Source organism: Ursus arctos, chromosome Y, assembly GCF_023065955.2.
Source record: "Ursus arctos isolate Adak ecotype North America chromosome Y, UrsArc2.0, whole genome shotgun sequence".
Classification (NCBI taxonomy): domain Eukaryota; kingdom Metazoa; phylum Chordata; class Mammalia; order Carnivora; family Ursidae; genus Ursus; species Ursus arctos.
The window spans coordinates 29,967,171-29,994,031 of NC_079874.1; the positions used below are offsets into that span (position 1 = coordinate 29,967,171).

The 26,861-nt window shown below is 51.5% G+C and overlaps 1 protein-coding gene across 1 annotated transcript in view; it reads left to right on the plus strand.

Moving 5' to 3' along the window:
- Positions 1 to 10,388: 10,388 nt before the first annotated feature.
- LOC113240788 (P2Y purinoceptor 8) overlaps positions 10,389 to 26,861 on the plus strand; it is a 46,284-nt gene continuing 29,811 nt past the window's right edge. Inside the window, exon 1 of the mRNA XM_044391893.3 lies at positions 10,389 to 10,785. The gene's annotated coding sequence lies outside the window, so the exon portion shown is untranslated. The remainder of the gene's footprint in view (positions 10,786 to 26,861) is intronic.

Below are 26,861 nucleotides of genomic sequence, written 5' to 3' on the forward strand. Positions count from 1 at the left end.
ATACCCTCCCATGTCCCACACCACCTGGAATTCCACATTAGAGATTCATTCCTTTGGCGTTGATGAGGTAGTAATGAACGGCCTTATTGAACTGGTATATTAACAGGAGACAATTTAATGAACCCCATTTCCAACCAAGACAAGAAGAGACCCAAGACAAGGAATCCCAAGGTCAAACGCGGAAGAGTGACCTGACTTGGTGGGTTCACCAAGCGGATGATGCCTCCTGACATTTTTGGCCCAGGGCTACCCTGCCTTGTCTTTCCCGAGCTTACAAGCCCAGGTGGGCCCCCCGCAGTTGTTTGCCATGGGGCAGGCCCTCTAAAAACCCCATTCGTAAAGGATGTTCCAAGGGTTGACCTCCACTCTCGCCAATGGCGTCCAGGCTCTGCGCGGGCTGTCCCCAGTAGCTTGACACCATGACTGTGTCCCGAATGGTTGCATGGCAACCACACCAGCACACGTATGTCTGGCTTTCTCGAGCTCTCTGGGAGGCAACGCGTCTGGGGAACGAGCCACGTGTGCACGTGCAGTGGGTCATGACCGCCAGTCACCCCCCAGCTAATCAATGACGCCCACCCCTGAGCGCTTTCCAGCACGAACGCTTAGGTTCAGAGAGGAGTGCAGGTCAGACGTCCTGGAGGATTGTTGCAAGTGTGATTCCTGTTTGCCAAGGAGGCTGTGCGTGTGCGTGTGCATGTGTGTGGACGCGTGCACATGTGTATGTGACCATCATGGGTTCGTCCTGGGGCACAGACGCTTGGTTTCAGGGTTCATACTCCACCAGGAGATCGTGCATCCACAGTGCTGTTCTGTAGCCAGAAGTGTCTGCAGATGAGAGGAAAAAGGAAATGTGGTGAATGTATTCTCTCATCTTATATACTCTATCATGTTATATATTATGCCGTTCTATTATGTATAAATTATATTATACAGGTTATACTATAGAGATTGTATTCAGTTCTATATATTATATACACTTATAGTATCTAGATTATATTATATATATGGGTATATATGGATATATATAGGTTATATTATATGTGCATTATATTTAATTGCATATAGTATATATTACATAGATTATTATATATAGATTTTATTTTATAGAGTATATGTAGATTATATTATATATAGATTATATTTTATTATATATAATTGTATATATAATCATATACTATCCATAGTATCTTATATATACACTATAGATATATATTAATATTATATATTATATATTTATATATGAAATATAATGTATGTTGTTATTATATATTATATTTATATATTATATTTATATATTATTATATTATAGATATTATAGATAATAACTGTAATATAATCTGCATATAATTGTGGACTATGTGTATTATATAATTACATGAAATATATATGATTATTATACAAAATATATTGTAATTATTATATAATATAATATTTTATATTATAAATTATAAATATAATTATGATATACAAATATAATTCATATAAGTTATATTAAGTAATTATTATATAATACAATTATTATATAATATATATTATATATAATTTTGTATGAAGTAATTATTATATAATACAATTATTATATAATATTATATATTATATATAATTTTGTATGAAGTAATTATTATATAATACAATTATTATATAATATATATTATATATAATTTTGTATGATTTATGTTTTATATATGTTTTATATTTTTTATATATTTTATATGTATAACATATACAAATATATAACTATATATTGTGCCTTTTGTATATTTTTAAAGTATGGTTTATATATAAACACTTAAATATTATATTTATATATAAATATTTTCATATATATTTTAATATGGTTTATGCTTTTTGCTTTATCCGTAACAGAGTACCTAACGCTGAGCCGTGACGACCCAGGCAGTCCCGCCATTTGCAAGAGCATGGATGGACCCCGCGGGTATGATGCTTCATTCCACACGGCAGAGAAAGACACGCCGTGCGCGCTCGCCCTTCTACAGAGAATCTAAAATGCTCAGACTCACAGTCGCAGAGACCAGACCGTGGTTCCCAGCGGCTGGAGGTCGGGAAAGGCAGAGTCCTTGGTCCCAGGGTATGTATTTAATGTTCTTTAAGATTTTTCTTTATTTATTTGAGAGAAAGAGAGCACAAGCTGGGAGAGAGAGAAGCAGGCTTCCCACTGAGCAGGGAGCCCGACGCAGGATTCGATCCCAGGACCCTGAGATCACGACCTGAGCGGAAGGCAGACGCTTCACCACGGAGCCCCCAGGTGTCCCCAATGTCGCCTGGCGTCCCGTGTTTAGAACATACAACCTCAGGGCACTAGCACGTTCACAACTGTGCACCTGCCATCTCTATTTGCAGAACCTTCCATCCCGCGGAGGAGACCCCGTCCCCCTCCCCAGCCAGTGGGGACCACCTGTTTGCTCCCCGTCTCCGTGCACTTCCCATGTCTGCAGGACCACACACGACCTGTCCTGTGAGTCTGGCTTCTCATACGAGCATCGTGTCCCCAGAGGCCGTGCACGGGGCAGCCGGCCTCAGAGCTCCGTTCCTGTTCGTGGCTCAGTCCTACTCCATCCACGCATGGACCCCGTTGCATTTCTCCGTCCATCTGTGGACGCTGGGCTGTTTGCATCAGCGGGGGCTGGGCACGTCCCGTGTTGACCCACAAAGCAGAAAACACAACACAGCCTCCCTGAGCTGCAGGACATGGGGACACGGGCTCGTGTTCGTCACCTGCTCCTGAGAGCCTGGGGCGTAGTGGACACGCCCACACCCCGTGGCCTGGCTGCGTGCCACGTCTTCAGGGAAGTGGCATTGAGTACGGGGCCTCTTGTACCCGCGAGCTCGTTTCCTTGCACCGCCTCATCGATGCCAGCCCTGCAGACAAACGGCCACGGCCAGATGGGAGGGCCAGATAGCGTGTGCTGCGGTGTGCGGGGCGGAGGCCCTGTGGCTTCCCTTCCCGTGTCCTCGCCCACCTCACGATGACGACAGGACCTACCCGGAGCTGCAGAGACGGAAGGAGGTGACCAGACAGGACAGCGGGATAGCACGATGCGTGCCTCCTGAAACCCACTTGGGGGGCTCGGCATCCCCGAGACCTCGCAGGGTCAGGTTTGCTCAGAAAGGTGATGCTGGCACAAGTGTGCAGGGCACAGGGTCCGGGGCTGGCCTGTGGGTCTGGTCTTCGTGGCGCGCACAAGGAAGCGTGGGCATCTCGGTTCCCCCACACACGCTACCCCCCCCCCTTGATGCCAGAGTATGCCGTTTTCCTGGAGAAAGAGCAGACCGACCGTGCACATGTGGCAAAGCCCCTACATGCACAGGACTTGGGGTCTGGGGACCAACAGGGCTGGGCTGCTGGCATATTCGCACCCAGCATCCTAGAGTCACGCCTGCAACACTGCGACCGTCAGAACCGCACGGAGCGCTGACTGCTCCCTTCCTACCGCCGGGCGTGAAAGCATCGCCAGAACTGGGCAGAAAACGGGCTGGTCGAAGTCCCCACACGGTTCTCCCTGCAGGTGCTCGCGCCATGCACGCTTCCTCGTTTCTCCCACACGTTGCAGCAGAGGGAACTGTGGACTCATGGGGTTCTCGGGGTCCCCATTTCCCACACACAGACGTCTCTACTGCTCTGTGCGCGGCACCTGCCTTTGGTGACCATTCCCTGCCGGCAAGGCTGACGGTGAAGAAGAGTGGGGTGCACGCACACGTCTGCCGTTCCAGCGTGACCCATTTCTGTGGCGTCCACTGTCTGGAGGAACAATCCAGGGGTGGACCCTCAGGACCCTTCCGCGCTCACCCTGGGTGAGCGTCCGTGCATAACCCTCTTTTGTGGTGTTTCTGCCTCAAGTCGCCTTACTGAATTAAAAAAAAACCCAAAAAACAAACACACAAACCCAAAATCCTAACTTAACTGCACAAAGGACAGCTGGGGAGAGGCTGAGCCAAAAGGAGAAGGCCTCATCAGCTCCGTCAGCCCCACCTGGGAATCTGCCTGGCGGGGACTCCCATTTTTCATTGCTTTGCCCATGTTGGCAAAGGACCAAAAATTGCCCTCAGTGTTCATTTTGGGGTTTGTCACGAGTGCACAGATTTGCAAATTCAGGACTCACCAACAGTGAGGATGGGCTTTAGGGGCCCCCAGCTCGGACCGAGTCCGCAAAGGGGGGGCTGGGTGGGGTCTCAGTGGGCTCGTGACAGGTGCACAGCGGAGTCAGAACGGCGAATTCATGATCTGTTGGCCGAAACTGGTGTCCACAGACCCTTTGTACGTGAGGCGACATCAGACCGTCCCTGCCCGAGGGCCTCGTCCCCAGCATGGGGACGGACAAACAGGACGTGGTCCATCTACCCGGGGGAATATGACTCGGCCGTGAAAGGGAGGGCAGCTCTGACGCCTGCTGCCCTGTGGACGGATCCGGAAGTCCCGACGCCCCGTGCAAGACACAGACGCACAAGGACAAATCCTGCATGGTGCCGTTTATGGAAAACGTGCAGAACCAGCAAATGCACAGACATAGAGCAGATTTCCGGTCACCCGCGGCTGCGGAGGGCATGCGGAGCGGCCGCTCACGGGGACGGGGTCTCCTTCGCAGGGGATGTACGTGTTCCGGGCACAGAGAGAGGTGGTCGTTGCATGACCTTGCGAATGTACGACATGTCCCCTGAGTTGTGCACTTTGAAAGGGTGGGTTTTGTGTTGTGCGAATGGAGGTCAGATTCACAAAGGCACACGAGGGAGAAGAGCCCTTGTCCCCGTGTCCCCTGGGCTGCTGCTCAGCTCTGGGTTCCCTCCTGGGCTGTGACGGTCACTGCGTGCCACTTTGCACATCTGCCCACCTGCTCCCTGCCGTGCTCCCTCCCAGGGGATTCATCCTGTCCCAGCTCCAGAGACCAGAGTTTGAGATCCAGGCGGGGCAGGACCCCTGAGATCCAGGCGGGGCAGGGCCGTGCTCTCTCCAGAGGCTTCAGGGGGGGGTCCTTCCTCCTCTTCCACCTTCTGGGGCTCCAGGCGTCCCTGGGCTGGTGGCCACGTCCCTCCCATCTCTGCCTCCATCCTCACGTGGCTTCTCCTCTGTGTCTCTGTGTCTCCTCTTCTGTCTCTTGAAAGGACCCCTGTCATTGGATTTAGGGTCACCCTGATCCAGGACGGTCTCATCTCAGATCCGTAACTAATGGCACCTGCTTCATACCCACAGGCTTCAGGGATTCACGCTTGGACATAACTTTCGGGGCCCCCCTCGCATTCAGACCCGTGCACCTGCCTTTGCGAAATGCCACTCACACCCATACACCGCAGGTCATCGAGCCAGACAAGAGGGTGCAGCATGGTGGGTGCGAACCCCTGAAGCCTCAGCCCCAGCAGGGAGCGGTCACCTGAGCTGACGGCACCATAGCCGCGGACAGATGGCAGGGATGTGCAGGAAGTGCCCGGAAAGCTGTGACCACAGCAGCTGCTGTCACGGTGTTTCTGCTGGCCCTCATTGCACCCCGAGACAGCTCCTAGGGAGGCTGCCGCACGCGGTGACCCGGGGACAAACAGGCGGACTCCTGGGCGTCATGCCAGTGCACGCAGAAGGGCAATGCATCCTGGACGGGAAATAGTTCTTGCTGGACACACAGTCCCTCTGCTGGTCACACGGTCCTTCTGCAGACCCCCTGGGTCCCCGTGCACCCCAGCCACAGCCCCTGGGCTCTGACAGAAGCCAGGTCTGACCACAGCTTCCTGCACACAGCCCCAGTCTGCCCTCACGGTCTCTCTGGGCTGATGTGCCTGGCCACTGGAGGTTGCCACAAAACCCAGTTCTGACCACGGTGATGGAAGAGGAAGTTGGCCGCAGGGATGCTGACCAAGGTGCTGCTTTCCTACCACGGGGCCAGACTCAGAGGAGGGCGGACTGGCACAGGTCTTTTCCTCCTCCTGCCCTGAATGCAGACGTGACACCTGGTGCCGTGGCAGCCGCTTTGCACCATGAGGCAAGGATGCTAATTTACCAAGAAGGATGGTGGAAAAGGATAAAAAGAGAGGGGTCTTCAATGGCATCATGAAGTTGCCCACCCTACCCTGGAGGGCTCATCTCTAGATTTCTTAATACATGAAGAAAAAATAATAATCTCATGGTTTAAGCCACCAGTACTCAGGACTTACCGCTGGAAGCCTTCTTAATGAGTCATTCTTTTTTGTTTTTTTTTTTTAGGATTTTATTATTTATTTATTTATTTATTTATTTATTTATTTATTTGACAGAGAGAGAGAGACAGCTAGCAAGACAGGGAACACAAGCAGGGGGAGTGGGAGAGGAAGAAGCAGGCTCCCAGCGGAGGAGCCTGATGTGGGGCTCGATCCCAGGACCCTGGGATCACGCCCTGAGCCAAAGGCAGACGCTTAATGACTGAGCCACCGAGGTGCCCCTAATGAGTCATTCTTTGTGCAGAGAGGCTTCTCCAGCTCTCATTGAGTAGGCACCGGGGTGTGAAGACCTGTCCCAATGGCCAAGGACATGGGGTCCCCTGCGTCCACTTAGGATCTGAGGTACAGTTTGTGTCTGGAGGCAATCTGAGCTTTTGGAAGGCGCCGTGGTGTGTCTGCCTGTCCTGGAGATGGGTGAGGACCTAGTGTCTGTCTGTCCTGGACATACGTGAGGACACAGGTCCGTGCCCTTTTGTCTGGGGTCCCAGGGATTGAAGCATCAGTCCCCTACAAGACTCGTGAGTGCCCTACAAGACATGGAAGGAGCTTTGTCACTCCCACTTTGTTTCCCCCTGAGAGAAACTGTCACTCGGAAGGACCAGGTGCTCCCAGGGACTCCAATTCAGGCACAAGAGCAGATAAATGTGCCCCCTGCCCGACGGCAAATTCTCTCTGAACCCTCCACACCCATGCTTCCCTCCTCCACCTCCCTGTGACTGACACTGTCCACGGGCACCTTCTAGGGGCTGGCAGGCCCAGGGGCTGCTTCTGAGGGCTTGCACGCTGGGGACAGGGGTGCGTGCATCAGGGAAATAACTGCCGTCGACAGGTCAGTGGAACCATATGACTGATGTGACGGCCCCCTTAGCAGGTGCGAGTGCCCAGCTGGGGCTCAGGGTCTTGGCGTGGAATCCCCCACAAGAAGGAAGCTCGTGACTTTGGAAGGAACTGGGCTAAGGCCCAGCAGGTCTCAGCCTGTCCTCTCTGTCCCCAGAGCCAGGGGTCTTGGGAGGGCAGCCGTCAATACCTGTGCATTCATGCCAGACCTTAACGGGTGCTCCAATAAGATGCAGCTCGGTTTCCCAGGGCCTGAGCTGCTATTTTGGGTCCTGTTCTCCCTGTGGGACCTGCAGATTCCTCTCTGTCACTCAGAATCAGTCCCTGGCTGCCCAGAGCACATCCGGTCCCTCTGGCTTCCTTACAGCCAGCCCCAAACAAGCCAGCCGCAGGAACTCGGTTGGCCTGTGCCCAGCTGCTCCCTGGGCAGGTGAACTTGACATTCCTGGGGCCGAGAACACCTTCCAGACCACTTGAAGGAGTTGAGTCCATTTCTGTGCAAGGCACACACACAGTAAGACCAGCCTAATATGCATCCACACCCAGCCCCAACATGCCCAGCTTTATCCCCAGGGTCCTCACTGTTCCACCCTGAGGTCAACCACATGCACCGGGAGCCACAGAGCAAGGCTCAAAAACTCAGCCCTCAGGCCTGAGCTGGCCCCCAACTTGCTTTTGTAAATAAAGTTTTATTCGAACACTTCTGTGTCCATTTGGTTACATATCGCCCATGGCCGCTCTCATGACAACCACAGAGTCCAGGCATCTACACGGACACTGTGTGGACCTCGAGGCTTAAGTATTTCCAACCTTCTTCCTTAGAGCCAAAATATGACAACCCTGAGCTACAGCCCCGTGTTCACAAGGAGGTCTCGACCCCAGGTCACGGCCTTGGACACATTCAGTCAATAAAGATGCATCTGGCAGAGAGCTATTCACCTCATTCTTTAAAAACCTTAACTCGGGGTGCCTGGATGGCTCTATCAGTAAAGTGTCTGCCTTTGGCTCAAGTCATGATCCCAGGGTGCTGGGATCAAGTCCCGCGTCGGGCTCTTGCTCAGCGGGAAGCCTGCTTCTCCCTCTCCCTCTCCCTCTGTGTTCTCTCTCTTTCTCTCAAATAAATAAAAATATTTAAGAAAATCACCCCTAACTCTTGCTGTAGGGTTGTTTCATGATTCGCTGCTGCAACGTGCCCTTTTTGGAATTGACGGGACAGGGGGTGCAGGTGAATCCCACCTGGTCTATTTCAAGATGAGAGAACTTACCTGAGGAAGATGAAGGTAGAGTGAGTCAGTCAGCGTCCTACAGGTCATATCCACCCCGTAGGCCCTACAGATCTTGGATCTAATAGGTACAGCACCCTATTGATAAATATCACCACCCCCCAGCAGCCCGGCAGCCTGGACTCTCGAATGGTGACCGTCACTGGTGTCGTGGGAGAGATGTGCCCACGCCTTCTGCAGCATCTCAGAGACACATCCTCTGTGTGGGGCCGACCCCTCCATCATGAGTGTGACCTTCCGACATACCAGCATCACAGTCTGTAGAAACATAACATATGTAAGTAGGTAGATAGAAAGATGGATGGGTGGATGATAGTGATAGATAGATAGATAGATAGATAGATAGATAGATAGGATGGATAGATAGAGTGGATGGATAGATATGATGGATGGGTGGATAGATGGATGGATGGATAGATGGATGGATGGATAGATAGATAGATAGATAGATAGATACGATGGATGGATGGATGGATGGATGGATGGATGGATGGATGATGGATGGATAGATAGATACGATCGATGGGTGGATGGATGGATGGATGGATGGATAGATGGATGGATAGATAGATAGATTTGATGGATGGATGATGCATGAATAGATAGATGGATGATGGACAGATATGATGGATGAGTGGATGGATGAATGGATAGATAGAAAGATAGATAGATAGATAGATAGATAGATAGATAGATAGATAGATAGATAGATGATAGATAGATAGATATGATGGATGGGTGGATGGATGGATGGATGGATGGATGGATGGATGGAAAGATGGGTGGATGCATAGATAGGATAGATGATAGAGAAGATAAATGTAGATAAATAGATGATGGATAGTAGATGACTGATAAGTAGATAATACATAGATACATAGACGATAGTTGCATAGATATTGATAGGTATTGAAAGATATATAGATAGATATGAATAGATTAATAAGTATAGCTAGATATTGATAGATATTAATAGATATAAATTATTGATAGGTATGGATACACAGATGATACAATTCATGCATAGATCAAGATGACAGGTAGAAATAGGTAAATGGTTGATAGGTAATAGATGGCCGATACTAGGATAATAGATGCGTAGAAATATGCAAGATGATAGATAAATACAGATAATGACAGGTCGAGTCTACAGATGGTATATTGACAATAAATAGAGGACAGATCCCAACAAATAAATGAAAAGTCTATACAACGCAGATAGATGGGTAGCCCTGCATTTCCCCATGGAAGAGTGGCCCCGGGACATCATCACCGGGTCCCCAGAAGTGACTCACCGTCCACAGGACAAAGGTGCGGGAGCTCAGAACTTGGTTCTCTGGTATATCTTTCCTGCATCTTCCGCATCCTTCCCCACGCACGCAATGTGGTGAACTCCCCCCGTTGACTTGTGAAAATATCTACTTCTGCCCTCCAGCCCCACGCAGCTCCCCGCTGCTGTGGACACCCACCGGCCGGGTGGGACATGCAGGGACTGAGCCAGGAGCCCCCCTCCTCATCCCCACCCGTCCACCACCCTACCCCCGCCCAGGGCTGATGTGGGCAGTCCCTGCCCCGTGGCCTGGCCGTTCTGGCAACATACCAAAAGATGTCGCAATGCACCCAGCTTCAGAACGCAAAAGGAAATATGTTCTGCTAGCAACTTTTTTTCACTTTTTTTTTAATTAAAAAAACAACAACAACAGGAATGAGCTGTCTGGGTCGGAGGGCGCGGTTGCTTCTCTGCCTGCTATCTCCGGCGGATGGTCCTTGCTCTCCAGCATCGTGCAGGGGGATTGCATCCTGCAGGAGACACTGGTGGGGTGGGCAGGGTCTCTTGCGGCCTCTTTTTTTTTTAAATTTTTCTAAAATAATTTTTTATTATGTTATGTTAGTCACCATACAGTACATCCCTGGTTTTTGATGTAAAGTTCCATGATTCATTACTTGCGTATAACACCCAGTGCACTATGAATACGTGCCCTCCTTACTACCCATCACCAGCCTATCCCAGTCCCCCACCTCCTCTCCTCTGAAGCAGCTCTGAGGTCAGACGGAGGGAGGCTGTGGAGCGGGCACCCTGCCCCGCCCTGAGCAGGGTGGCGGGCGAGCCTCATAGGAGGCGGGGGCCCCACGGGCTTGGCCCTCGACGGAGCGAGCGCACAGACGGTTAGTTGCACAGGAAATTTCAACACGGGTTTCCTCTCTACCCACCCTGCCTCCCAACCGTGGCTGCCAGACTCGGAGGTGGACCCCGGCGAATTTGCATTTCGCAACGGCCTGGCCATGCCCCCGTGACACCTGCCCGAGCAGCCTCCAGACGGCCACCGTGACTTGGGCCGGCCCTCTGTGGACGCAGATCATTCAGGGGCACCTCTGACCGCCCGCCGGCGTGCAAAATGAGGACGGCTGCCTTCCGGATACCAGACGCCGAGGCTCAGCAGCGCGCGGCCCTCTGAGACCCCAGGTGAGCCCTCCGCCCTGCGCCCTGCGCGGCGCGCGTGCATGGTCGGGAATGAAGCGAGTCCGGCGGGGACAGGGTCTCAGGGGTGCCCACGTGGGCGAAAGGGGGTGGCGCGCACACAGCCAGGCAAACCCCTAGAGAGCGTTTGCAGAGGCGTCCAGCAGGGAAACTCTCCTGCCAACACTCATTCGGTAAAAGGCACCTGGGCCGGCCGAGCGGAGCCCCGCACGGGGCGCGCGGATGGGGCCGCCACACTGACAGCCACCGCGGCGGCCTGAACGGGGGGACAGGGGGCCCTGAGACCCCGCAGACGAGCTCACGGGGTGCCGGATCGTGTAAAACCACGGGGCGTTTGAGCATGTGCCAAGCCGCCCCCCGCCCCCAGCAGCGTCTGGGGACCAGGGAGCTCGCGGCGCTGGCTGGAGCGCGGGTTTGGACACAGTCAGCGGCACTGTTTGCGGTCAGTCGCACTGGGTCGTAAGGAGGCGGAACCCCACACCACGTGCTTCTGCGCCCACACCAAAGACCGTTTCTCTCGGTCCCCGTCCTGTTTGCGCAACGCGGGCGGGCGGTAACAGAGGCAGGGCCCCGGCGGCGCCTGGGGTGAGAAACGGTAAAGCCCCGGGAAGAAGCCCCTGGCCCTGCTGGGAACTGAGCCCGCGGGGTCCGGACACGAGCCAGCGAGCGTCTGTTGTTTTCTGATCGGACGTTTCCATGCTGGAGGAAGGGCGTGTGGTTGGGGCAGGGCCGGTGCCAGCGTCGGTGCAGGGAGGGGAATGTGTCTCCGGGGACGGCGGCCCCCAAATCCTAGTGATCGTGTCTGGGGAGGGAGATGGGACCCAGGACTTGGCAGGAATCAGGAGGATGGATGTGAGCGTCCGGGTGGTGCTTGGAGAAGCATCTGTGGGTCTGCTTGCGGTGGGAACTATCCCGGCTTGGCCACACCCCAGGGACGCAGGTGGAGCAGCGTGGACCCTGTGCAAGGCTCACCTGGGACCCCCGACCCAGCCACACCCTGTGTTGTCCTGTCCAGGAGAAGGGGGCAGGGATGAAGGGATGGTCGGTGACAGGTTAGCAGGGAAAGTGGGTAAACACCAACTACCACCGGCCTGGAGATGCCCCTTGACAAGGCAGAAGAGCCCTCCCACTGACCCCCCAAACTGGGGTGCTGCTCTCCTGGTCAAGACCCTCCGTCTGCACCTCCTCCTTGTATCACCAACGGCCGGCAAGACACCGCCGCTGGGGCCCTCCCTTTCACATCCCCCTTCATGTCCCTGGAGGCAGCGGGGTGGGCGGGCAGGATATGGGGAGCCCAACGTGCACCTGCCACCTCGCTCTGCCTCCCCGACTGAGGACAGGGCCCCTGGGAGCTGACCCACACCTGTCACGGCCCCTCTCGTCCACTCCCTGGGGCCAGCAACAGCATGGGGAATCGTGACCCTGTGACAGAGCTCAGGGCGCAGCTGAGGGGACGTCCCCGGGGACAGCGCTGGGCTCCCCCCCAGCCATGTGTGTCAGTGCCCTCGTCGGCCACACGGAGGGATGCAAGGAGTGCCTTCTCTCTGGAGCAGTGCACAGATCCCGCAACTGTGCTGAGCTGAGCCGAGATCTCAGGGGTGGGAGGGCTGCGTCCCCAACATCCCGCTGCCCCACGTGGGGAAACTGGAGCCGGAAGAGGCGAAGGAGGTCGCCCACGCACACAGGATCCAGGCTTTCCGCCTGCAGAGCCCTTCTTAACCCGCTGCCTGTCCGCTAGCCTGCCATCCCATTGATCCAGGCATTGAAGAAGTCATCATGTGCTGGGCTCCGTGCTGAGTATTTCGCTGGGCAGGGAGAGAATTCAAAATATTGAGATGCACTCCTGGGCTGCAGGTTGCAAGGATTTGAAGTGGGAAGAAATCCAGGAGGGCTTCCTGGCAGAGGCAGGGCTCGCCAGGTCAATGTGGCACCAAGGATGTTGTGAATGGGAGCAAGGGCGGGGATGGGCTGTGTGTGTTCTGGGTGGGGCTGGGGGCAACCCCAGGAGGAGGGTGTCAGGTTAGCACCCAGCCCAGAAAAGCACCGGAAGCTTCTGGCACTGCTGGGAATTGTAGGGTTGAGCTTTGCAAAGAGATCAGGTTGGGGTCCTTGTCTGACCACGGGGATGAGAGCCGGGTGGGCGGGTCCTGAGGAGACGACACCACACAGGTGGAATGTGTGGTTTGCCAGCAGAAGACAGGGGCTAGACCAGAGGGGAGGGTGTCCCATGAGACACCTGATGGCTGGGAGGCAGAGAGGCATGGACCAACGCAGAACAGTGATGTCTGTTGAAGGCGGTGCCTTGGTATAGCCGCTGGTATTGGCCAGACTCCCAGAGAGGCTCATGAAAGGTGTTGGGCTGACGGCAGGGACCCTGGGTGACCTCAGTATTGTTTATGGGGGGACCCCTGACAGAGAGAGGGGCTATAGGAAGACAGGGGCAAAGGGAGGGTGTCTTGGAACACAATGACATGTCATATACGCAGGGTGAGGGCACAGTCTCTCCGATATGGCACTGGTGGCATTTGGGCTGGGCATTGGGTGGCATCCCCAGTCTGCACTCGCCAGACGCCAGTACCATTTCTTTCCCCCAAAGTTGGAATATCCAGAAATGTCCTCTGGGGAAAGGGGCAAAGTCACGGCTGGTCACGAACCCCTGTGATAGATAGATGATAGATGGTTGGATGGATAGATAGATAGATAGATAGATAGATAGACAGACAACAGATAGATATGGATGGACAGATGATAGATAATTGGATGAACGGATTGATGGTTGGATGGATGGATGGATGGATGGATGGATGGATGGATGATGGATGGATGGCTAGAGATGATAGATACATGCTTGGATGGATGGATGAGATAGATGATAGATAGATGATAGATAGATAGATAGATAGATAGATAGATAGATAGATAGATGATAGATAATAGATAATAGATAGATAGAGTCTCTCATGCTAGATCAGGGTGTCTCAGCCTCAGTACTGCTGATATCTGGGGCTGGATCCCCCTCTGATGTGCGACATCCTGGCACTGTAGGGTGCTGAACAATGTCTCTGGTCTCCACCCACCAGATGTCAGGAGCGTCCCCACAAGCTATGACACCCCAAACTGTCTCCAGACATCACCAAGTGTCTTCTATGGGGCAGAATCCCCCCCTCTCAGTTCAGAACTGCCGAGGGAGAGGATGAGAAGGAGCAAGGGACAACAGAGCCAGAAGGCTGGGAGAAGCAGCAGGACCGAGTCACATCCTCTGGGTCTCAGGGAGAGAACTGGGCTGGGCTAGGGCGCTCTGGGACACTTTCTCCCATTTCTTAATGTTCTGCCACATGTTTTTGTTTCTGTGATGAAATCATAGTGGTGATAGGGCACAGTGGTGATAGGGCACAGAGCTCATGTACAGAATAAGCAGATGCAGGCTACACCCGGGGAAAATGAGCCAGGGTTTACTCTGCACAGTTCCCACAGGAAGGTCCCTGTAGCCCAAGATGACCTGACCACGGACAAAACCCTGGCTTGAACAAGGGACATTTTAACGAATAAAGCAGGAACAATGGGAAAACTCTTTTGTACTGTTCTGTGCCACAAAGAGGACGGAGAAAGTGTGTGGTTTAGGATGCCTGGCTTCTGGACACCCTGGTCACTCACTGCCTTGGATGTGTCCCATCCACCAGCATGTGCAGTCCAAGTACCCTGCAGTTGGAGGCATTGAGTCTCCATGTGAGGGTGAGGAAGGGGATGGAGCAAGGCCACCCCTGCACTTAGGACAGGGACAGACCAGCAGGCACACATGTGGGATGGGGGAGAGAACCCAGCAGTCATGGCCATAGGCAATGACTGGGTAGGGTGAGTGCATATACTGTGGCCTTGTAGATGACACCAGAAAACATCAGCATGAGTTTGGTAATTGGTGGGTGGGTCAGTGGATGGATGGATACATGGTAGGTGGATGGATGGATGAAAGGATGGGTTGATGGGTGAATGGATGAATAAATGGAAGAATGGATGGATAGATAGATGATAGATAGATAGATAGATAGATAGATAGATAGATAGATAGATAGATAGAATGGATGGATAGATGGATGGATGGATGGATATGATGGATGGATGATGGATGAATGAATAGGGAGGTGAATGGATGGATGGATGGATAAGTGGAGGGATGGAAGGATGGATAGATGATAGATAGATAGATAGATAGATAGATAGATAGATAGATAGATAAGATAGATAGATAAGATAGATAGATAAGTGGATGGATGGATGGATGGATGGATGGATGGATGGATGGATGGATTAGTGGAGGGATGAAAGGATGGATGGATAGATAGATAGATAGATAGATAGATAGATAGATAGATAGATGAGTGGATGGATGGATGATTGGATGGATGGATGGATGGATGGATGGATGGATGGATGGATGGACAGATGAGTGGATGGATGGATGGATGGTGGATGCATGGATGGATGCATGGATGGAGGGAGAGATGGAGGGAGAGATGGATGGGTTCATGGGTGAATGCATCATAAATAAGTGGAAGGATAAATGGAAAGATTGATGGATACAGGATGAATGGATGCATGCAGGAACAGGTGGATGGATGGACGCTGTACACACGGACCAATAAAACAAGAAAAGAGGTAGGTTGCCAGTCAATCCCTCCAGACCTGTTTCTTAGGGCAGCTGTAACCAATGACCACAACTGGTGGTGGGGATGTTGGAGATGCTGTGGGAGCTACACACAGGTGGTGGTATCCCAACATGGTGCACACGCCCAAAGCCACTGCAGTGTTCGCTTGAAAACGGTGAATTGTATCTCAAACAGAGAGAGCGGAAGCAAACAGCTGTCCAATGCCCGTGCTCTTACTTCCTCACCGCGGGCTATAAACACTGTCTGCAGGACACGTTGCCAGTGCGCTGGGTGCCACAGGTTCTGAGTCACACTCACAGGAAGCTGCTGAAGGGGCGTTCCTGAGAGCCCCACCACAAGATGCCCGTCCCGAGCTACGGCTGGCCGGTTTCCTTCCCCGTGCACGACTCCCTCCTGACTAAACACAGCCGTTGCCACTTGTAAACAGGCATACGAACAGCACACAGGCTGAGTTTCTGCCTTCAGGGCCATGCACAGCCCAGCGTGGGCAGCCCCCCATGCGCAGAGCGTCCTCCTGGCCGTGGCTTTGGTTTCCAGCTCATGCCAGCACCACAGTGACCTTCCTCGCCACTGGGTTCCATGCTGGCTGCTTTGTACGGATGCCAGGCTCTGTGCACATCACCATTGGTGAGAACAGATCTCAGGGCAGAGACGATGGGAGACCAGAGAGATTATTAAGGGACCAGAGAAATTTTTAGGGACACGGACTTTTGGGGAACAGAGCTTATTGGAGATACATGTCAAAGATGGCGGCCCCATGATCTGCATTTGGGGGTCCCACTGGGGTCACAGGGACCGACTGAGTGTGCTTTGCCCGAGCATCTTAATGGGCCACGTGTGCTCAGACACAATGACCCCACTCAGAGCATTTGACCTGCACCCCAGCCCAAAAGAAGAATTACCCTTAGATCCTCTTTCCCACTGAAATCAGTTTCCATCTTGCTCAGAACATAACACAATTTCCGTAGTGCCTTATGCTTGTCCTCAGACTCCAGGAGGCGGAACATCAACCCCAGGTCAGGTGCCTGGGACTTCCCGTTGGGCACTCGGGGAGCACAGATTGGGTGGCTCCTGAGCCCCTGTCCAGTGCCGTCCTCCACGTGATGGGTGACGTACGCATGGCATGCTCAGAGCTTCTCCTCGATGTCCACCTTCACACCCTCCAAGCACGACCCAGACCCAGACTCACAATGCCATGCCTACCTGTCCACCAGGCGTGGACCAAACACCCCATCCCACCTTCTCTGCGCTCACCTAGCAGCACACCAGGGACTCCATGCCATGCCCTGGCTCCAGGACCCCTTCTTCTGATCATGGGCATGTGCAGTAGCCCACAACACCCTGGGGTACAACCCACTGTGTAACACCTCATGCACCTGGATTCACACCCCACGACCCGTCCCCGTTTAAACACAGTGGCCACGTGACACATGGACCTTGGGGTCATGATGCTCAGTGAGAGAACTAGACACACACAGTCACATTGTGTGTGAGTCTGTTCGTCAGAAATGTGCAAAACATTTCTGTGTGCAGCAAATGTGGCAAATCCCCAGTGACAGAAAGCAGATTATTGGTACTGGTGGGAGGGGTAATGAGGACGGGGTTGTCTTAGTCCAGTGGGGTGTCCATAACAGAACACGACAGGCAGGCATTAATTCCTCACAGTTCTGGAGGTTGGAAGTCTGAGGTCAGGGTGGCGCTGATTCTGTGTTTGGGGGAAGCCTGCTTCCTGGTCAGCAGTGACCTCCATGCTCCTTGCAGAAGGAGAGAGTGGAGACATCAGTTGTCCACAGAAATCACCACCAGTGGCCAGACTTGGCTTGGGGATTAAACAGAATGGTGCCTACTGCCCAAGTGTTGGGGGTAGGGTGACCAGCCATGTAGATTTGCTTGGAAAGCAGGGGGTCCTGAGAGGCAGGACTTTGGGAACCAAAACGGGGGTAGTCCTGGCAAAATGGGTGTAGTGGGTTGAATGGTGAGCTCCCAAAATATATGTCCATGTCCTAATCATTCACAACCTGTGGAACATATGTAGAAATAAGGTCTTTGCAGATGTGATGAAGAGAAGGACCTGAGATGAACTCATCCTGGATCAGGGTGGCCCTAAATCCAATGACATTTGTCCTTGTGAGAGGCAGAGGAAGAGACACAGACACAGAGGAGAAGCCACGTGAAGATGCAGGCAGAGACAGGAGGTGTAAATATAGGATAAGATTGGATAGATAGCTAGATAATAGCTAGATAGAGATGGATAGATAGATGATAGATAGATAGATAGATAGATAGATAGATAGATAGATAGATAGATAGATGATAGGATGGATGGATGTGCAGATGGGTGAATGGATGGATGGATGGATGGATGGATGGATGGATGGATGGATGGATAATGATGATGATGATGATGATGATGATGATGATGATGATGGATAGATAGATACATAGATAGATACATAGATAGATACATATGATGGATGGATGGATGGATGGATGGATGGATGGATGGATAATAATGATGATGATGATGATGATGATGATGGATAGATAGATAGATAGATAGATAGATAGATAGATAGATAGATCAATTGTCTCTCATGCTAGGCCAGAACTTTTGAGCCTGAACACTGCTGATATCTGGGGCTGGATCCCTCTCTGATGTGGGACATCCTGGGCACTGTAAGGTGCTGAACAGCATCTCTGGTCTCCCCCCACCACATGGCAGGAGTACCCCACCACTCTAGTGTGACCAGCAGAAACAGCTCTGGACATTGTAGAGCATCCCCTGGGGGCCTAGTCACCCCCAGGTGGAAATCCCTTCACCAACACGGAGGCTGGTTGGGTAGGAACATCCCCTACTTCTCATGGGCTGACTGCCTACAGGGTTGAGGGACACTGGGCTCTTCTTAGAGTTTCAGGGAACACCCAATTATATTGACCAGAAAAATCCACATATGTTGTCTCAGATCCAGTGTATTAATACCAAGGCCAAACCGCAGGGTGCCTGCCTGGGGCTCCATGATGAGGATGGATCAGACACAGCCTCTGATCTCATGTGAGGGCCAGGATGTGGCAGGTGCGGACCATGTGCCCCTCGGAAGGTCCCAACATGCGCCACGCACTGTGTGGTCTTGCCATGAGCATGTGTGTAAGGCAGAGCCTGACGTGGGTTTGGTCTTCCGTGCAGATCTCCAAACACCCCCAGCTGGGAGTCTAACCACAGCCATGCTGTGACCTAAGGCTTAACCTCTATTTCCTCTTCTGTGACATGACAATAGTACTACTTTCTCCCCCCTCCTCTTGAGGATGCTGGGCTAACACTCAGGCCCAGGTGATATAAGGCTGCACAGGTACAAGGAGCCGACCCCAGAAAAAAGATGCCCTTGAACAGTAGGACCGCCAACAAGAGGGAATTTGGCTTGGGGGTTTTGGGCCATGGGTTCACCCAGCCTTGGCTAAGCAATCCGTATGATGGGTATATCATCACTCCGCAGGGCTTTGTGAGTTCAGTCAGCTCCATGCTTCCATCACGGGAAAACACGGTAAATTAGGAAGTATGCATTATTAGCTCCATGACAGTGTTCTTGTATCAGAGCTGGGTGGGAGCCCAGTGTCTTCACACAACAACCTGAACTGTGAGCAATGGGGTTTGATGTTCCACAGGACTCAGATGAGTCAAGGTGAATCCATCACAGCCTCGAGGACATACCCAGGGCCCCCTCCAACTCCCCGCCTTCTGGACGCTCCTGGCTCTGCTCAGAGGCAGGTGTATCTGAGAGAGGACTCCCACACATTCCCGGTGGCAGGACAGAGTTCCGGGGCGCACGTGGCTTCTGATTGGAACAGCGATGGACCCAGTCCCTAGAACTTCGCCCAAGACCAAGCTGTCCATCTCCTTAGCCTTGCTCATCCTCTGGGGCCCCAAGTCTCTGATGCTTCTGGCAAAATTGCATCTCAAGGTCCACCCACACCCCATCCGTGTTGAGCTGCCCCAATTGATGGTGGGTGCTTCCAAGTTACCTGATTCCGCCATCCACGGACAGTCTTGTTGTTGAAGATCCCAGGGTCTGGCAGGGGAATGTGCCAGTTCAAATGCAAAATAGGTCACATCTTTGGAAAGTAGGGGTCTCAGAGGTTGGAGAGAGAAATGTATTCACATTCTGCACAGGGAGAAATTAGGATTGAAACCTAGGTTCTTGCTTCTCTGAGGGTTTGTGTATTGATTGAGGTTCTCAACAGAAGCAGACACTGGTGGTTAGTTTTATGTGTGAATGCGGCTGGACCTTAGGGTGCCCAAATATTTTAGCCAACAGGCCTCTGGGTGTGTCTGTGTGAGATGAGCATTGCATCAGTGGACTGAGTAAAGCAGACGGCCTTCCCCAGTGTGGGTGGGCCTCAGGCAATCTTGAAATCCTCTCCCAACCTGAGGAGAACAGAAGGTGGGTAAAGGAGAATCAGCTCCCTCCACCTCACTGTCTCCAGGCTGGGACATCTGTCTTCTCCTGCCTTCTGATGTGAGGGTACAGAGGCTGCTTCCATGGGCCTCCAGCCTGCAGACAGGAGACCATGGGACATCTCACCCTCCACAATCATGTGAGCCAATTCCTTTAATAAATCTCTTTATATATATGTATATGTGTATATATCCTACTGCTTCTGTTTCTCTGGAGAATGCTGACTCATACAAGAGCCAGAAGGATGGAAAAATAGATAGATAGATAGATAGATAGATAGATAGATAGATAGATAGATATAGAATCAACAGGTAGGTAGGTAGGCGGATGGGTGGATGGATGTATGTAGGGATACATGGATGGATGGATGGATGGATGGATGGATGGATGGATGGATGATGGATGGATGGATGTAGGGATACATGGTTGGATGGATACATGGATACATGGATGGATGGATGGATGGATGGATGGATGGATGGATACATGGATACATGGATGGATGGATGGATGGATGGATGGATGGATGGATGGATGGATACATGGATACATGGATGGATGGATGGATACATGGATGGATGGATGGATGGATGGATGGATGGATGGATACATGGATGGATGGATGGATGGACAGATGGATGGATGGATAAATGGATGCATGGATAGATACATAAATACATAGATACATGGCTGCTACATGAAAAGATCTATGTCTACCTATAGAAGAGACAGAGACAGGTAAAGTGAGAGAGAGATTTCTTTTAAGGAATTGACTCATCACTGTGGAGGCCAGCAAGTCTGAAATCTGCAGGGTTGATCAGCAGGCTGAGGCCCAGGGAAGCACTGAGGCTGCATCTTGAGTGTGAAGGCCATCTGGCCACAGAATTCCCTGTTTCCTCTCAAAGCCTTCAACTGATCAGACGAGGCCTACCCAACCCCATTATGGAGGGCCACCTGCTTTACTCAAAGTCCATTAATTGAAAAGTTAATCCTATCTAAAAGAAACACACACAGCAACGTGTAGACTCGTGTTTGACCACAGATCTGGGTACCATGGATCAGCCAAGTGGACACATAACACTCCCTGTTACATGGTGGCAATGCAAAGGGGGCTCTTTCAAGGCACCTCACAGTTCCCAATTGAGGAGCTTACCTTCTTTCTTCCTTTGTGCAACAGACCTGTGGCTCATCTTAGAGGGAACAAGAGCACGAGGGAATGCAGTTTGTTGTATTTTAGTTTTTGCACTAATCTTTGTGCGGACATATCTTCTCCTTTCTTTTTTCCCCAGTTTTATTGAGATATAACTGACATGTAACTTTGCATGAGCCCCAGGGGACAACATAACAATACGGCATGGGCTTTCAAAAGGACATAAAGAACCTTTGTTTGAATCGATAAACACAGTTTTCTGTAATTAAGTTTTAGGAGGGGATAAGAAAAACACCCCAGATGGTTTACATGGTGAAGCAAAGAAGAATTACAACCACTTCACTGGCAAACTTCTCCTCTTGCGTTTTCTTAATCTGATAATCTTCTGAGCTTTGTCACTAGCAACTCAAGTGACATCTTTCATTACGCCTGCAGAGACTCATCAGATGTATCTGGACATGCTGGCTCGATCTTTCAATTCTCTTCCATGGAGTAAGCGTTGTGAAATCCAGCAAGTGGGTAGCATACGTGGTCATGGAGACCCCAAAGATTAACAGAGGCCCACTGTGGGATACTTGGCCCTGTCTTCACAGAAAGATAATCATCTGCTTCTCATGATCTTATCAGTTTCACAACAATCGGCCCACTGGCCTCTACACCACCCAGGAAACCCAGCCCTTCTCCTGCCTCCGAGAGGCCCTGCAGTTCACAGTGGGAGGCGTGGCTAGCAGCCTACAGCACAGCAAAAAGATGCGTGTGCATGGGGAAGTTGTAAGTAACTCATTAAGTAGAGAGCCCACAGAACAACAAGGTACCTAGTTAGAGGGGTACCAGGATTACGTGTGAATGCAGACAGGTTGCCCATGTAGATATGGGACTGTGTTATTATGGGCTGAATTCAATCCCTACAAATTTAGCTGTCGAAGTCCTCACCCCAAGACTCCAAAATATGACCTCAATTGGAAATAGGGTTTCTGTAGATGTAATTAGGCAAGACGGAGTCACACTGGAGTAGGGCGGATCCCTACTCTGATATGACTGGTGTCCTTATAAAAGGGAGAAATTCGGACATAGACACACACACACACACACACAGAAGGACAACCATGTCAAGACACAGGGAGAAGATGGGGTTTACACGCCAAGGAGAGGCCTCAGGAGGAACCAGCCTCAGCCCCGCCTGGATCTCAGACTCCCAGCTTCCAGGACTGGGAGTCATAAATATCAGTTTATTATTCCATGAGAAAACAAATTGCAGACTCGGGTACTCTGTTATAGCAACCATGGGAAACCCATACAGTCAACAGTCAGGACAATTACCTACACAGCATTAGAACTCCAACCAGTGTGGTTTTGTTCTCTGCTTCCTGCCCTAACCTGCTATTTCTCAGAAATGGAGACCAATCCCACAGAGGAGAGAACAATACCATTGCCTGGTCGAGGATGGCTTGTCTCCACTGCAACCCTTGCTGGCCTCTGTACTCAAGTCTGGTCTGTGGATGACTTTCATGAGGGACTCTTCATATCCATGACCACCTCCAGCTGGAGCCTTGTCTGGAAGAGATGGATGGACATGCACTGATCCATGGCGTTCTCTCTCCCATGAACTATCTAAGGGGGTACCCCGTGGGTCAGAGGCCACAAGAAAGAATATATGGATGGGCCTTGGCCTCAGCCCACCTCAGATTTCTTAATCTCAACTCTGGACCCCACAGGCATAAGGATCATCTCTGCACAGTCACTGAACAACATCTGCTGGGTCTGCAGCAAGCCTCACACGTTTCAAAGGACTGAACGTATTCCCGATACCTCTCTCTGAACTCAAGGGAATTGAGCTGGAAACAAATAAAGAATAGCTGACCAGAGATTCATCCACTGCTAGACCCTTCCTAATAACCCATGGGCCAAAGATTGCGATGAAAACAGAAAAGATTTTGAATGAATGATGTTGCTGGCAGCCACGGCCCCAGAGATGCCCACGTCCTCACAGATGTCCTAATCCCCATGTGGTAGGCAGAATACTATAGGTGCCTCCAAAGTGCCTCCAAAGTCTGGAAAAGACAAGGAATCAGATTTTACCTTAGACCCGCTGCAAGGAGCCAGCTCTACCAAAACTTTGACTCTTATCTGGCAAAACGGATTTGGGGCTTCTGGTCACTACAGCGGTAGAAAGCAGATCTCTGTTGCCTAAAGCAACTTGTGCTTTGTTACAGTAGGAAGCTCACACAAACAATAATTAAGACACAATGCATCGAAACACATTAGGGTGGAACCAAGGTGGTGAAAACAGGCAAATTCATAGCCTTGAATCCATTCCTTAGACAAGAAGAAAAACTGCATGCCCATGACCCAAGATTCCATCTTAAGTATCTAGAAAGAGCTAGGTCAAACCAAAATAAGGTAGAAGGAAGGAGATGATGAAATGAAGAGATCAGTAGAACGGGGGGGGGAGGTGGGGATGTATGGGGTTGGGAGGAGAAAAATGTGCAAAGCTTATCCTTATGCCTGTGGGGTCCAGACTTTAGGTAAGACTGGCATCATAGGGTTGCATTAAGGGTTCAATACAATGCACCTGTTCGAGGCTGGCTGATCGGAAATGCCCGGTAAACACCCACTATTTACAACCAGGCGCTCCAAAGCAAGTGACACCTCGCTTCGTGAAAACAACCTCCGGAGGTCACGTACGTTTGCCACTAGCAGCATTGCCGTGACATATCTGCTTCCCGTCCATACCCATGTCAACCAGGAAGAGAAAAAAAAAGAAACAACTCTTGAAACGTTGGTGAGATCCAAGCCCAACGGTTAATTTTCTTGATGAATTAAATTTTTTAACGTATTTGTGTTTCCACAGTGCTTAGTACGATAATGACTTCAAGGCACCCAGTTTTATTGTAGTTTGGAAAGCTAGCTTAGGGCAATTGTTGGCGGAACTGTAACTTTTTTGCTCCCACCGTCTGTGGGGGCTTCAAGTCGGGAGGTTGGGGGTGGGCACGTTCCCTGTAAGATGCTTCCCCTCCCCCAGCAGTGACCGGGTTGTTTGTTTGGTTTTGTCAGGACGGATGTGAGCGTTGGGTTCTCCAGCCACGCAAGAGACTCCAAAGCTCGTACTCCCTCATGAAGCTGTTTAACATTTCCACGCATATTTACAATCACATACAAATCAAAAGCGGTTTCACTGAGAACTGCTTTTGCACACTGCCCCCTCCCCCCAAGTCCCAGGTGACCCCCTCCCTCTCCTTGCACGAAGATGGACAGCAGCACGGGGTCTTCAAACTGAGATGTCCAGGGCACCAGAGCCCGCCTGGGGGGATCCCCACACACACTTAGTTTTAAAATAATCGACTCGTGACAACGGAAAGAAGGTTGCTCCTTTTCCAATCAGCATTCAGGTCAAATGCAAGGTCGAGAAAGTTCTAGAATTCTGGGTGAACAAGAGAAAGCAACCCCTCCTCCAGGATAAATCCTACTCGGACGTATGTCCCCAGGGGCCCCAAAGGAGAAGCCCCCCTTCTTAATCTTCAACCCCAGGTATCCCAGACTTGAAGGGTCCCATGTCACCCACCTGGAGGCACCTGTTTGACGGCCGGGGAAGTGACTCACTGACAAAGCAGGTGCATGGGGCCTATGCAGGGGAAGCTCTGAATTCAGTGGAGCAGTGGCAATACTGACATTTCCAGTTTACCACCTTTCCCTCCTCCACATACAAAGAAGGAAGAGCTGCCAGTTGGACACATTGAGACTTGTCAAGATGGCAGACTCATTTCCCACTAGTTTCAAGATTTGTGGGTGGGAATCCCACGGTTGAAACTTTTGCAGGATTTCCTCCAGATGTGCTGTGTGTTACACCATGAGTTAGCAAGTGCTTATTGGAACGAATCATCGCCTATCTGCTCCGGGGACATTGAGTCCTCCTCCTGGGGGACCTTGTAAGATGTGTGGTGAAGTCAATGCCTATTGAAAGCGAAAACGAGACAACAGAGGCATTTTTCGCTGCACGGATATTCCCTTTTATTCAAAGCGTGGTAAATTCTTGACCTCAGTTCAGCTCATTCGGGAAGTTGTGTCCCATGCATTCTTTTACTGTTGGGTTTAATAATCGTGCATCAAAGCGTGTGATATGTTTACGTTCCTTGAGTTGATTTGACCACAAGGACCGGCAACTTGGAGGAAGGCTTTTAGCACGGAGGCCCTGACGGACAGGAAGTGAAACACACGTGTGCGTTTACAAGACGCACACCTATTTTTGTTGTTCTGACTTGGATGGGATCATAGACCAAAGAGTTGCAAGCACGTCTCTAAGTCACCGGGCTCAGAATCTGCAAAAAGAGTGATAACAAAATGGCAGTTTGACGAGAAAGAAAAAAAGTCACGATGATGTGACATTGCCCAATCTTTAAAAAGACTTTGTTCATGGGTTGGTTAAACGCATGATACAGTATATAAAGATGATATCGTTAGGGATGCCTTCAAAACGGTCGTCTAGCATTTGTATTTTTAAACAGTAACGTTCACGGTGTGTCCAGAATTGTTTGCCATCTTTTAAAACTTACGGTGTCCGCGGCTAATGTCCAAATTGTTTTAGAGTGCATGGAGAAAGACATTGGCACTAATTTCGTGGACGGCCATAAAGAAGGACTACACATGGGTGGCTTAAAACAACCAAATTTGTTGCTGTCCCAGCTGTAGGCCAGAAGTCTGAGATCCAGGCAGGGTGGGGGTGCTGAGATCCAGGTGGGGCAGGGCTGCTGTGATCCAGGCTGGGCAGGGTTGCTGTGATCCAGGCGGGGCAGGGCCATGCTCCCTCCTGAGGCTCCAGGGAGGGTCCTTCCTGCCTCTTCCAGCTTCTGGGGCTCCAGGCGTCCCTGGGCATGTATTCGCATCCCTCCCACCTCTGCCTCTGTCCTCATGTGGCTTCTTCTCTTTATTGTAAGGACCCCTGTCATTTTATTTTTAAGGACCACCAGCTCCAGGATGAGCTCATCTCAAGTACTTCAGTTAATCATATCTGCAGAGACCCAACTCCCCAATAAAGCCCCCTTCACAGGTTCTGGGGGTCAGGACGTGGACATATCCTTTTGGGGTCACCTTTCCACCCCCTCCCCACCGCATTGCAGGCCACGAATCGGGGTTTGCTGGCTTGGTGGAGGCGGTGAGTGTGGTCTCATTCTTGTAGGGCCAGTGGTGGGGGGCGAGGGCTGTCCCACAGCGGGGACGCCAAGCTGGGGACACGCGGTGGGCACGGAAGCAGGCACAGAGCCCTCCAGCAGGGCACACGTGGGGGGAAACTGGCAGGGCCCCTGAAGGTGCGCAGAAAGAGGAAGCAGCAGCAGGTGGGGCCAGTCCCTGGCCGACTGTCAGCAACCCCCAAGCCGTGTTAGCAGTGGGGGAGGGAGGGGAGCGGAGCTGAGAGCGGCTGAGAATAAGGATAAATAAACCCACTCTCTTTGCCACCTGCCCTTGGGGACGCCGTTCCTCCCACAGTGAGCCTTGAAATGGCTCGACCCCCAAATATGGATGTGAAAGCCAAACAGAAACTTGGGGATGGGCAAAGAAAGGTCTGAAAGCTCCCTCCCAGGGACGCTGCCACTGTCTTCCGACACCCCTGCCACCTGCAGTCCCATCCTGGGAATCACCATGCAACCCCCCACGAGGTGTGTGAGCAGAGGTGGCCTCCCTGAAACTCAGCCAGCCAGCCAGCCCCAGGACACACGCCCGCAGCCACGCTGGGGCCCTGCCCAGCCCCGCGGCGGGTGCAAAGGTCAGGGCTGAAAATCCCCACCTCCCGCAGGACAGAAC